Raw genomic sequence first — 12,709 nt, 5'->3', positions numbered from 1 at the left:
ATAAGCATACCTGGAATTTCAGTGAATGTTGGTATCAGAAAATATATTATTGACAGATGTCAATGTGTATTCATGTTATAAAAATCATGATATTTATTGAAAAACTGAAAAATCTAAAATAATTCGAGACAATAATAGCAGAGCACTATTCCATTTCAGTGGCAATTCAAAAATCAGCAAAATTCAGAAATTATAAGTAGATTAACTTACTTTAAATGCACGTGAATCTACTGTTTACACTGTTATTTTTTTTTAATTTTTTTTTATTTATTTATGATAGTCACACAGAGAGAGAGAGAGAGAGAGGCAGAGGGAGAAGCAGGCTCCATGCACCGGGAGCCTGACATGGGATTCGATCCCGGGTCTCCAGGATTGCGCCCTGGGCCAAGGGCAGGCGCCAAACCACTGCGCCACCCAGGGATCCCCCTATTTACACTGTTAAAATGTAATGTGCCCATACAGGAGTAACTTGATAGTCTGCATTATAACTTTATATTTTATTCAATAATTAATATTCCTTGACTTAAGCACCGAACAGCTATGATTATTTTCTTCATGGGTAAATGTAGAGGTGTGGTCTCAAAATACCAATAGAGAAGAATATGGAAAATGTTTTGCAATTGATGTTGTTTGCAGGGCCTTTGTTAACTACACGTGTGATCTTGAGCTAATATGTAAACTTTTGGTCCTTAGTTGCTTGTTTTGCAAAATGATGACGTTGGATTGAAATGCTCCTTTAGCGTTCCAAAATTCTATGATCTTATAACATTTACATGCTTATATTTTTGTTATTTAATGCAAGTATGTCTCATTCTAAATTACTTTTCATGAAAACTTGGAATGAAAATAAATCTTTATTTTAAAGAGTTTGTTATTAACTGCCATTTTGGAAATTAATTTGCAGACCAAGTAATCATTTTTGTAAAATGAATAAACTTAATTTTATCTGACTTAAGATTTTGTACCTATGACCAGTTTTCCTGAAGCAGGACCCTACTATATTGCTAAGAATATGGATTGAGTGGGGTACATAACATTTAATAATAATGAATGCATTTAAAAACTGAGCATTGGGCAGCCCCGGTGGTGCAGCGGTTTGGCAGCACCTGCAGCCAGTATGTGATCCTGGAGATCTGGGATCGAGTCCCACGTCGGGCTTCCTGCATGGAGCCTGCTTCTTCCTCTGCATGTGTCTCTGCCTCTCTCTCTTTCTCTCTCTCTCTCTCTGAATAAATAAATAAATCTTTAAAAAAAATAAAAACTGAGCATCACTGGATGGTAGAGTTGGAACAGAGTCTAGAGCTCACTAAAATTTTATAAATGGAAACCCAGAGAAAATGACAACAGAGTTAAGGACAGAGCTGGGGTTTACTCTAACTCTCCACTCTTCACATAACACACAAGGCAAATAAACAACACGTATGAACATACACACAGTTTCACATACCCACATTGGGGGCTCAGCAGGATCTGAGCACAACAAAAAACAGTAGTTTCATTCAGTGACACTATTTGTGTACATGTATTATAAACTAAAGAATATCAAACAAGTACTTACAATGTGTGCAAATATTACCACTAATGTTGCCTTCAGGTTTACATTAGAAAGTAATTTGTCCAGGAAAAAAAAAAATTTAAGTGACTTCCAAGAAAACAACACTCACTGGCAAGCTCTTGCTTATCTTGCACTTAAATGACAAGGACTTCAACTCTTTTAGTTGTTTCCTTGGGCCCATTGGTGCCTCTGTTCCCTTTTGTCTACATCCATAAGTATGCCTGCCAAGAGGAAAAAGTTTGTTTAAGAGCCAGGCAGGGGAAACTATCACAGACTTAATTCTGGCCTTCAGAGATGCTTTTTGGAAGCCTTTTTTTTTTTTTTTTTTTTTGCTAGATAGTAACATTTTCCCTTCAATCCTGATCCGGTGTTCCTGGTAAAGAACCCCATATTGACCTAAGCCCACTCTCCCTAGTTGCAAGGGGACATTACAGTTAAAGTCTGTGTTACATTAGATGACATAGCAAACTTGGTGTTTGTGTATCTGACAATTTATCACCTCAATTTAAAAAAAGAATGGGTTCTATAGAGACAAAATCCAAGGAAATTAGTTGCTCAATGTTTTCATGTTTTTGTTCATCTTGCTCCTCTGCAAGGAAGGCATTTCATTTACCAAATGGTGATAGTGAATAAAATGGCAACTATCTGCATAATTCAAACCCCCCCACATTAAATGCATTTCTTTGTATCTTCCTAAAAGTGCTGAGTAGAGTCTCTTATAGAAAGGCACTTAATAGATACTTTAAAAAATGAATACACGAATTAATGAATGAATAGCCCCCAAAATACCCAGAAACTGATCACAAAGTGTTTTTGTTTGTTTGTAATTTGCATTGTCTAAAACAACTGACTCTATTCTCTACCTCCCTTTTCTGACACAGTCATGATCTAAGAGAAACAATCTCCTTTCTGTAGAGCTCTTTAGGCATGCCTGACTTGTATTCTCCAATTAAATTGTAGCCGCAAATCTCCACATGAACTCTGGGTAGATCAAGCAGTAGCCAAGACACTTTCTGCCAAGGAAGCACAGGCTTAAGTTTCAAAATTCCAGGGCTCTAGTTCTAGTTGTGACACCAACTGGTTATGTGACCTCAAACAAGTTTCCTGACATGCCTGTGCCTCAGTGTAGCCATCTTTTAGGTGGTGGTGGATTATAATACCAGCTGTACCTACTTCCTAGGGTGGTTGTGAAGTTCAAATGAAATAATAAATGGAAAAATGCTTTGAAGTTTTCAAAGGGCTATGTAAATATAAGGTATTATTATAGGCAGATGTATTTAAAAGCAATTATCTAGTTCAAGGGACTTTATCCTAAACAACCTGTTTTACTACTTATTGTTTCAGAAAGCAAACAGGTTTATCTGTGTGTGTGTGTGTGTGTGTGTGTGTGTGTGTGTGTTCACGCACACTCACATGCACCCTGCTGTTTCCAATTTAACGACTTCTCACTTTGAGGCTGTTTTCCTGGACTGGGGAATATGCATCTGCAGTTAAATATGAAGAGCTAAGAATTTGTATAGAGAGCCCTCCCCATTCCTTTGCCAAAATTTACCTTTTCGAAAAAATTCTTAGATAGAAAAATAAACTCTGTGCAGCACAACAACCTTTTCATGCTATGTAATGTCATGTACTTAATCAGCGGGGTTAGATGAGCCATTAATTTGAAACTTGGCCATATATATACATTTTGATCCCTCTTTTATGCCAGGCCTATCTGGAAAGTATTTGCGGAACAGGGTAGGAAAGACTGACATGAAACTCATGGTAATGAGTTCTTCATTCCCTGAGGAGACATAATCAGGACAATACTCAAAAATTCATCAACATATTTTATTAGTACTATGTGACCTATATGGTTTATTTTAAAGGAATTACTTAAAAAAAAAAAAGGAATTACTTCAGCAAAATATCTGACAGGTCCTTATACAAGTGTTTAAATAATCAGGCCTGATAAATTTCTGTAACATTAATGAAATATCACCCTTGGTGGTCTTCTCCTTTTTTCAAAAAAGATATTTATCCTCATTTATTCATTTTCCATTTGGTGAGACTTTTAAAATCACCATAGCTAAATAAATAACTGCCAATAAACAAACAACTACTACAAGCAAGATACTCTGAATGAGAAGCCTGCTCTCAGATAAAACGTAAAAACTCATACAAAATCAGTTTCTGTGTAGAAAAACTGTAAGATGAATACGAAGCAGGCAATTGGTGCGTGAAACCTAAAACAAATTAGTTTATCTTTACATTTTATCACATGGTCATAGGCCTTAAGATTTCAGCTGCTAATCTTTAATTTATATGTCCTAATTACCTGATCTTATATTCCGTTTTAATCCTTACGGCACTATTTCTAGAATATGATCAGTAACCACTTGCAACAGAAATTACCTGGGGGTATTTCCTGAAATACTGATTCTTGGGCCCTATCCCTGAATTAGAATCTTTTAGGGTAAACCTAGGATTGAGGGTTTTTTAAAGCAGCCCAAGTGATTCTCATGTACCAAAATTTGGGCACTGCTATCCTATAGGAACAAATGCAATGTATGTAGAATCTCAGAATCACAATGAATGAAATGTGGGTCCTTTTTCATTATGTGAAAGGCATTCAAAGGAGGACTAACCCTGGCTCCACCATTTCTAAGGTATAACTTGGGTAAGATAAACTTTCTGAGTCCTAGCATCCTTATCTGTAAGATAACATCTATTTGACCATGTTATTGTGAGGATTAAATAACACATGGAGAGTTTCTACTCTAATACCTGACATATAATGGAACTTAAGTATATGTTCATTTCTTCTCTCCTTGTTCAAAACAGAGTTAAGGGGGGGGGTACATGGGTGGCTTGGTGGTCGAGCGTCTGCCTTTGGCTCAGGTCTGGATCCTGGGACCCTGGGATTGAGTCCCGCATCAGACTTCAGGCTGCTTCTCCCTCTGCCTACGTCTCTGCCTCTCTCTGTCTCTCATGAATAAATAAACAGAATCTTAAAAAAAAAAAAAAAAAAAAAAAAGAATTTAAAGTTGCATTCTTCTCACCCAGTATCCTTAGTATGCTTGGTATGGAAGTATGAACTAGTTGTTTAATGATAGCTAATATATTGTGTTCTTACAATATGCCAGGACTGATTGCTTCGTATGCATTATTTTATTTCATACCTATAATAATCCCTAAGGGTAGATACTATTATTATTTTCATTTTATAGATGAAGAAACAGAGGCTTAGAGCATAAGTAACTTGCCCAGGATCTCAGAGTAAAGCATTAGTGGAGCTGCAATTCAAACTAAGGCTTTCTGACTCCAGAGCCGAACTATTCATTATGCTGTATATTTTGTATATTCTCTAAGTGCTTAGATAAAGCTTATGAGCCAGCCTCTTGGAAGGAATAAGCAGCTGCAAAAATAGACTTTATAAACATGCCAGAAACTCAGACAAATGAATGTCATCATTTCCCCGTTTCAGAATTTTTGCCTATAACACAGTATGGCACATAGTAGGTGTTCAAAGTATTTATCGAATGAATAGAAGGCAGAGTTTTTACCAGCACCCTACTGTAGCAGCTGACATACGTAAACTCAAGCTTTGGGGGGTTTTGTTGTAAACTCAAGTTTTATTTTTTTTTAAGATTTTATTTATTTCTTCATGAGAGACAGAGAGAGAGAGAAAGGCAGAGACACAGGCAGAGGGAGAAGCAGGCTCCATGCAGGGAACCCAATGTGGGACTCGATCCCAGGACTCCAGGATCACACCCTGGGCTGAAGGCGGCGCTAAACCGCTGAGCCACCCGGGCTGCCCTAAACTCAGGTTTTAAATCGCAAGCCAAATTGGTCTGATTTCCTAAATCAGCTTCTATTCTGACATAATACAAGTTACTAAATTTCAGAGCTACAGATCATCATATAATTTGCATTTGAAAAATAGTTCTTGAGCACCTGCTATGAACTATGCACTGGTCTGACACTGGGAAGATTAAAACAAAACAAAACAAAACAAAAAACCAAAAACCTTAAGACATAGCCTATGCCCTAAACATCTAATTGAGAAATAAAATACAAATGTATGAAGCAACTAGGCTGCAAAAATAACCCCATATGAGATAATACATGTGAAGCTTCTAGCAAATGGTGAATACTCAATAAATATCTGCCTATTGTCAATAATGTAACTTTTCATTTTAATAATTATTAAGACATTATTATAGTTTCATTATCAATAGGAAGAAATAATAACTGTTATCACTATCATTTAATGAGTGATCACACGCCAAGCGCTGTGCTTGGCACAGTATATATGCTATATCGAATCATTTTGTCAATCTTGCTAAATCAATATTATTAATCCTATTTTTCAAATGAAGGAATTAGAGCTCAGAGAGCTTGAAGAGCTTGCCCAAGGCACACATTTGGTGAGTATACCAGATTCAGGTTAAGTAGTATATACAAAGAGTTCAAAAGGATTCAGGGAAGAGAGAGGCTGATGCTTGCTGGAGAAAGCAGGGAGGATGTCTCAGAGTAGGAAGAAGAGCAGGACAGTGATGCGGAATGTTGGAGGAGCAGGGCCTTTGATGATGGAAGTGGCAGGAGAGGGATGCCTGGGTGGCTCAGTGGTTGGCCGTCTGCCTCTGACTCAGAGTGTGATTCCAGAGTCCCGGGATCGAGTCCTGGGATGGAGTCCCACTTTGGGCTCCCTGTGAGGAGCCTGCTTCTCCCTCTGCCTGTGTCTTTGCCTTCTCTGTGTCTCTCATGAATACATAAATAAAATCTTAAAAAAAAAAAAAAAAAAGAAAGGTAGTAGCAGGAGAAGAGGTGTGTATGAGTTTTCTTAGTCAGATCCCCCTACACTTTGCTCAGGGCCATGCTCATGATAAATGCATGACCTAGGTCTCTTCATTAAATAGAGACAGGAAAGTATCAGGTATGTTGGTAGAACAGCAAGTAAACCTGTTTGTCTGGAATGAAGTGTAAGGCAAAGTTAGAATTTTGTCATCCCCAAACCATAACCCTGAAAACTCAGCCTTTGTTTATTGACAGCCTGCTCCATTAATTCACTCACTTATTTTCATTCATCGAGACCACAGTGTTTACTGAACTCCTACTATGTGCTAGCCACTATTTGGGGTGCTAGGGATAGCACAGGGAATAAAACAGACAAATATCCTTGCAGACATGACCTTTTCTTATACTGGTAAAACACAGATGCTAACTGATAAATAAGAATATTTTCAGATGCTAAGAGCTATGAAGAAAATAGACTATTGAAAAGGGGCCACCTGGGTGACTCAGTAGTTAAGCATCAGACTCCTGATTTCAGCTCAGGTCATGATCTTAGGGTCTTGGGATTGAGCCCCATGTCTGACTCCCTGCTCAGCTTCTCTCTGCCCCTACCCTCCCCCACTTGTGCTCACTCCCTCTCTCAAATAAACAAATAAAATCTTTTTTAAAAACTCTCTCCCTCTCTCTGCCATTCCCCACCCCACATGCACATGTTCTCACTCTCTCAAAAAAAAAAAAAAAAAGTGACTAGAGTGGAGGTGGGGTGCTGGTAGGATGGCTGAAGAAGGCTTCTTCAAGGAGGAAATATTTGAGCCAAAATCCTGATCTGAAGTTATCAGCTGGAGAGAAAAGCAGGTTCAAAGGTCATGAGGCCAGAACAAGCTTGGTATGTCTGAAGGGCCGAGAGACCCACATGGTGGTTTCTATGAATAAGTAACCAAGGGGCCCCAGATTTGACTAGAGAGCTGGATGAGGGCTAGATTGTACTTGTCTGGTGGATCAGGGTGAGAGTTTGACTTTTGGGTAGTTTTAAATAAAAGAGGGATGGGTCTCATTTACATTTTTGAAATTTCACTCTGGCTGCACGTGAAGACTCTGGAGAGACGTGATCAGATGCCAGTTAAGAAGCCATTAAGATCATCCACACAAGAGAAAATGGGATCTTGTTGCTAGAGTGGCTGTGGAGATGAGAAGTGAGTGGACTTGGGCATCTGGAGGTAGACCTGATTTGCCAATAGAATGCACCTGGGAGGTAAGGGAAAAGAGAGAAAGAGAGGAATCAATCCAGAGTGTTCTCTAGGTTTGATCTGAGCATCAGGGTGGATGAGGGAATCATTATCTGACATGGATGACACTTGAGAAAAAGTTGCATGACAGGTAAGAGTGAATACTTTGGTTTGGTTGTGTTAGCTTGAGATTACCCTCTTTCTTTCCTTCAGAATACTTATTCTACTCAAATTATCTTGTCAGTTAACTTTTTGGGGGTATTTGTTCATTGTTAATTTCCTCCCCAAAAGAGCCTTCAAAAGAGCAAGAGCTTTGTTAATCTTGCTCCTTGTTGTACGTCTAGATTCTAGAATGCTGGTTGGCAGGGTATATGCTCAATAAATATTGGGATTTGTTAAGTCTGGTTCAGTGGTTCTTAAGTGTACATCAAAATCATCTATTCAAATTGATTCAAAGTTTGGAATCAGCCCCTACTTTAACCCCTCCCCACCATGACTCTATTTTAATAGGTTGTACTCAGGAAACTGCATATTTAGTCGGCCCTGTAGATGGCCGGTGGTCTACAGTTGAAACTAGTGATTTAGATATATTAGTGTTCATTCATATATTTACTTTAGAAACCACATTTTAGCCCCATCCCAAAAGACTACAAAGTATACTTTCATAGAAGTCAGTGGTATTCTTAAACACAATCAAATCATAAGATAGGGATTTAAAAGCTTTTGAGAGAAAACCATTGAAAGAATCCTGAGGTCCCTTCCATCTCATATGCTATCATTGGAGACCAGGAAGGGGTCTCTTTGGAGGGTTGTTCATGTGAAGAAAGATGGCTCCCTAAATGCCTCCTCTTTTCTCATGCCATGTGTCTGGGCCCTACGCCTGTTTACAGGTGAGTAAAACTTCTTTACCTGGTGATTATAGTAAATGTGGGTTTTTGTATGCACAGTGTCTATTTCCATTTTCAGTAAGAGTGCTTTGGTATTCCTTTGAGAAAACTTTTTCCACCCCATAGCTGTAGTCTTGGGAGCCTGCCCTCCCCCTAGGCAAGGCGTAGGCTCCAAGCAGGAACAACCAGATGTTCTCTCACTAGCATTTAAATATTGAGTAGAGTGACATAAAGACTTAAGAAGATCAGAGTTTGGGGGGCCTGGTGGCTCAGTCGGTTAAGTGTCTGACTCCTGATCTTGACTTGGGTCATGATCTCAGGGTGGTGAGTTGGAGCCCTGTGTTGGGCTGTGCACTGGGTGTGGAACCTGCTTAAGATTCTCTCTCTCCCTTTCCCTTTGCCCCTCTCCCCTTTCTCTCTCACTCTCATTCTCTCAAAAAAAAAAAAAAAAATTATCAGAGTTCATCTTGAAGGAGGTTCCTGAAGAGAATGTGATTAGGTACTTCTGCAAAGATCTCACAGAAGTGACTTGGCTTGTCATTTCCAAAACCTGATTGTTCAGCTTCTCCATCAATATGACAAGCTGTGAACCTCATTCTGTTTTGCTTAGAGTGGTTTCAGTTGCTTGCAATATAATCCATGTCACAGCAATTAACAACTTTGCAGCCTATAATTAAGGCTTTGAAAACAAATTTTCCTGGGGAGCAGTAACACATTGACCTAAGTTTTCACTAAAGTGTAAGTGTCTGATAGCAGATCCTGAATAACACACTTCAGCAGGCAAAGGCAGGTGAAAGGGCTCCATGCCTGACATCAGTTCTACCACTGAGGTGGGAAGGAGAAGGCTGGCTTGGATGTGACACATCAATCTCACTTCAGAATTTGCCCTGAGTTTACTCATGAGATAAATACTTTGCTGGAAACCCTCAAAGCTCTCTTTTATTTCATAGTTTCTACTTAGTGCTTCCAGCCCCTGAATTTCTATCTTCAGACTAAACTTTCAGAGTAAACCTTTCCAAAGCAGGGCATAATTACTAGGCCACATAAGCCTAAGACATCAATTTATGAACATGAGAACTCATAATATTAAATTTAGTTCTCATTTCCTTCAGTGGCCCCTAGGGGATAAAGAACATCCTGTCCTTTTAATCATTTGGGTTAATCCTAGTCATTGGTTGACCTCTCCCCTCACTCTTTTTGAAAAAAGAGACCTATAACTCTTTAAGACTCTAAGAAATTAATGACTTAACTCATGTCTTATAAGCAATAATCTTTGAACAAGACAAGTTTCTCACAATTTTATTGATAGTGATTACTGAAATCAAGTCACAACAGATAGTATGCCAAACAAAGCCAGTAGTACTCTGAGTGTGAGCCACACCCAGGGTGAGATAAAGAGCTTGTTATAGTTTAACAGCACTAGTAAAAATGAAATCTCATCACTTGAAGATTATGTGCTGTAAATGGAGCTCAAATGTAAAAAGCCAAAAGATTGGCTTAGTTAATTTTTTCTCATAGTGGTTGCTATTTGTAAAAACCAAAAATAACAAAATCTGTCTATACATTTAATACGTTTGCACAAATCATTTTCATTTCAAATTTGCAATAAGGGTGGGAGAATCACCGTTTTTACCATTAAAACATAAAATAGTATTACTAAGACTTGCTGAACACTTACTACTTTCCAAGTACTATTCAAAGTACTTTATAATGTAAATATCTCATTTAATCTTTGCAACAACCCCATGAGGTATTATCCTATTATCCCAGTTTAGAAACAAGGGGAATGAAGCAGTGAGAAATTAAGTAATTTGCCCAAGATCAAAGAATTGGCAAATGGCATGCTTGGGTTTTGAATTCAGATAATAAAATTGCTCCAGAATCCGGAATTTCAACAACCAGTCTGGACTTCTCCCACCAACTTTCAACCTTGCTTGCCCAGTTAGTGAAACAGCAGCTGATCTTTCCTTCTACCCACACTGGAGTTCCTTCTAATCCTCCCTTTGAATGTTTAAAGTTACATTTGAACCAGGTAATCGAAACAAATAGGCTTTCTAGCAGCCTAATTGCTTGGGTGTTAATTGTTAACTAAATGTAGTGAGGCTTTCCAGCAGCCTTGACAGAAATGTACTCACCCAGATTTTATATTAAGTAGTAAGAATGAAGATCTCATCTACGTCTCCAAATGCATGAGCAAGGCCTTCGCTTTTCAAACTCCCTTGAAGGGCCTACACTTGCTCATAGTGGATTTGAGAGGGGGAAATGAGTGGCGATCTCAGAAAAGTGAGTTCTTTTTCTGAGAGGTGATTCTTACTTTTCTGCCCGGGAGGTAATTAGGAGACCAGCGTGGGACCTGGAACCGCCTAGAAGCAACATGGACATGGCATAAGGGTAGCACATACATGAAATAAGCTTCTCAAACATTCAGAGTCTCTTCCAATACCAGTGTGGATTTTCTGAGCTACCTCCGTGCAGTCTGGCCATTCAGCCTAGAAGCTGGTAGTTTCTTGAAGATGTCACTTAGGTTGTTTTTTCTTTTTTTTTCTTTTTCTTTTCCATGAAATGGAATGAAGAATTGATCCAACCTTGACTGCTTTTTGGAAGATTGTCAGAGTTCTTACAGAGTGTACCTGTGGTTGGGCTTGGCTTTTTTATGTTTTCTAGGAGTATGACAGGCCCCTTCCTTCATGCTATTATTTTCTTTATATATAGCATTAATACTTTTATTGCTGGATTAGAAATCCAAGATGTTTTTTTTTTTTTTAGAAATCCAAGATGTTAAAAAATGTGGGATACACCAAGCCCTTCTACCCCCTGTGCCTTTATTCTTAGAAGAGAAAGGGTGGGGGGCAGGTAGGAATGAAGAAAAGACAACAGGGGGATCCCTGGGTGGCGCAGCGGTTTGGCGCCTGCCTTTGGCCCAAGGCGCGATCCTGGAGACCCGGGATCGAATCCCACATCGGGCTCCCGGTGCATGGAGCCTGCTTCTTCCTCCGCCTGTGTCTCTGCCTCTCTCTCTCTCTCTCTCTCTCTCTCTCTCTGTGACTATCATAAATAAATAAAAATTTAAAAAAAAATAAAAAAAAAAAAAAAGAAAAAACAGGGAAAAACAGAGGCATTATTCTTCCTGCCCCAATCATGGATTGTGTAGGAAATAAAGGTGGAATCTCGGTTAGCCAAAGCCACAAACAATGAGTAAAGGGATTCAAAATTATGTAGGCAAAATGCTAGAAAGTCTGCAATCTTGGACATAGGTGTGTTCTGTGGAAAGGTCTTCAGGAGGGTTACCATGACTCCTGAGTTCTACGTTAGTTAGCTATGAACTTGAGCAGGTTACTTAATGATTCTGCACTTCCGTTTCTCTATCTGTAAAATGGTTGTGAGAGTCGAATTATACATTTATAGACTTAGAAGGGGAGTTGGAGGGTATTTGAGCTAGCAGCCTCTGGTCCATTGTAGGAAGTTTGTCTATAATATTCCTGAAAGAAAACCAATTGCCCAACCTTCACATGAAAGGGCACTCATCTCCTCATCCCTCTTGTGCCCAGCTAAATTGTGCATCTCAGGACTTTGACTCATTAGTCTTGGTTCTTTCCTCTGAAGTTCTGAGTTGGTGACTTTGATGGCAATAGAATGATAGAGTACAGTGGAAAAAAATCAGGGGAATCTGAGTCTGGACACCATCTCAAGTACCTAGCTAGGGATCTCTGGGTGGCGCAGCGGTTTGGCGCCTGCCTTTGGCCCAGGGTGCGATCCTGGAGACCTGGGATCAAATCCCACGTCGGGCTCCTGGTGCATGGAGCCTGCTTCTCCCTCTGCCTGTGTCTCTGCCTCTCTTTCTCTCTCCCTGTGTGACTATCATAAATAAATAAAAATTTAAAAAAAAATCAAGTACCTAGCTCGCTGTGAAATTATATCAGTTATGTGAAGCTCAGTCTCCTTATTTGTCTAATAGAAAAATTGCAACCTACTCTGTGAGTTTGTTGAGGGAATTAGGAATAATTTATATAAAATGCCTTCATAAAGAGAGTGCTTAATAAAAAGACTGGGAGGATTCTTTTTCTTAGAATACAATAAGATCAATATTTATTGAGGTTGAGGAGTTTATGGCATGATATCAGGTCCTTCTTACAATGGTTTGTTCTGAAATCTTAATTTTTCCCCTGCTTCCAATCCTAAATAAGTAATCACTTCCTATGTATTTCCCTTCCCAATAAATTCACATATTCTTTTGTTTGTACAACTAAAAAGAAGAAGGAAGCTTG

This window comes from Vulpes vulpes, chromosome 15, assembly GCF_048418805.1.
Source record: "Vulpes vulpes isolate BD-2025 chromosome 15, VulVul3, whole genome shotgun sequence".
NCBI classification, from domain to species: domain Eukaryota; kingdom Metazoa; phylum Chordata; class Mammalia; order Carnivora; family Canidae; genus Vulpes; species Vulpes vulpes.
The sequence above is the reverse complement of the archived record's forward strand: the minus strand, read 5'-3'. Positions refer to the sequence as shown.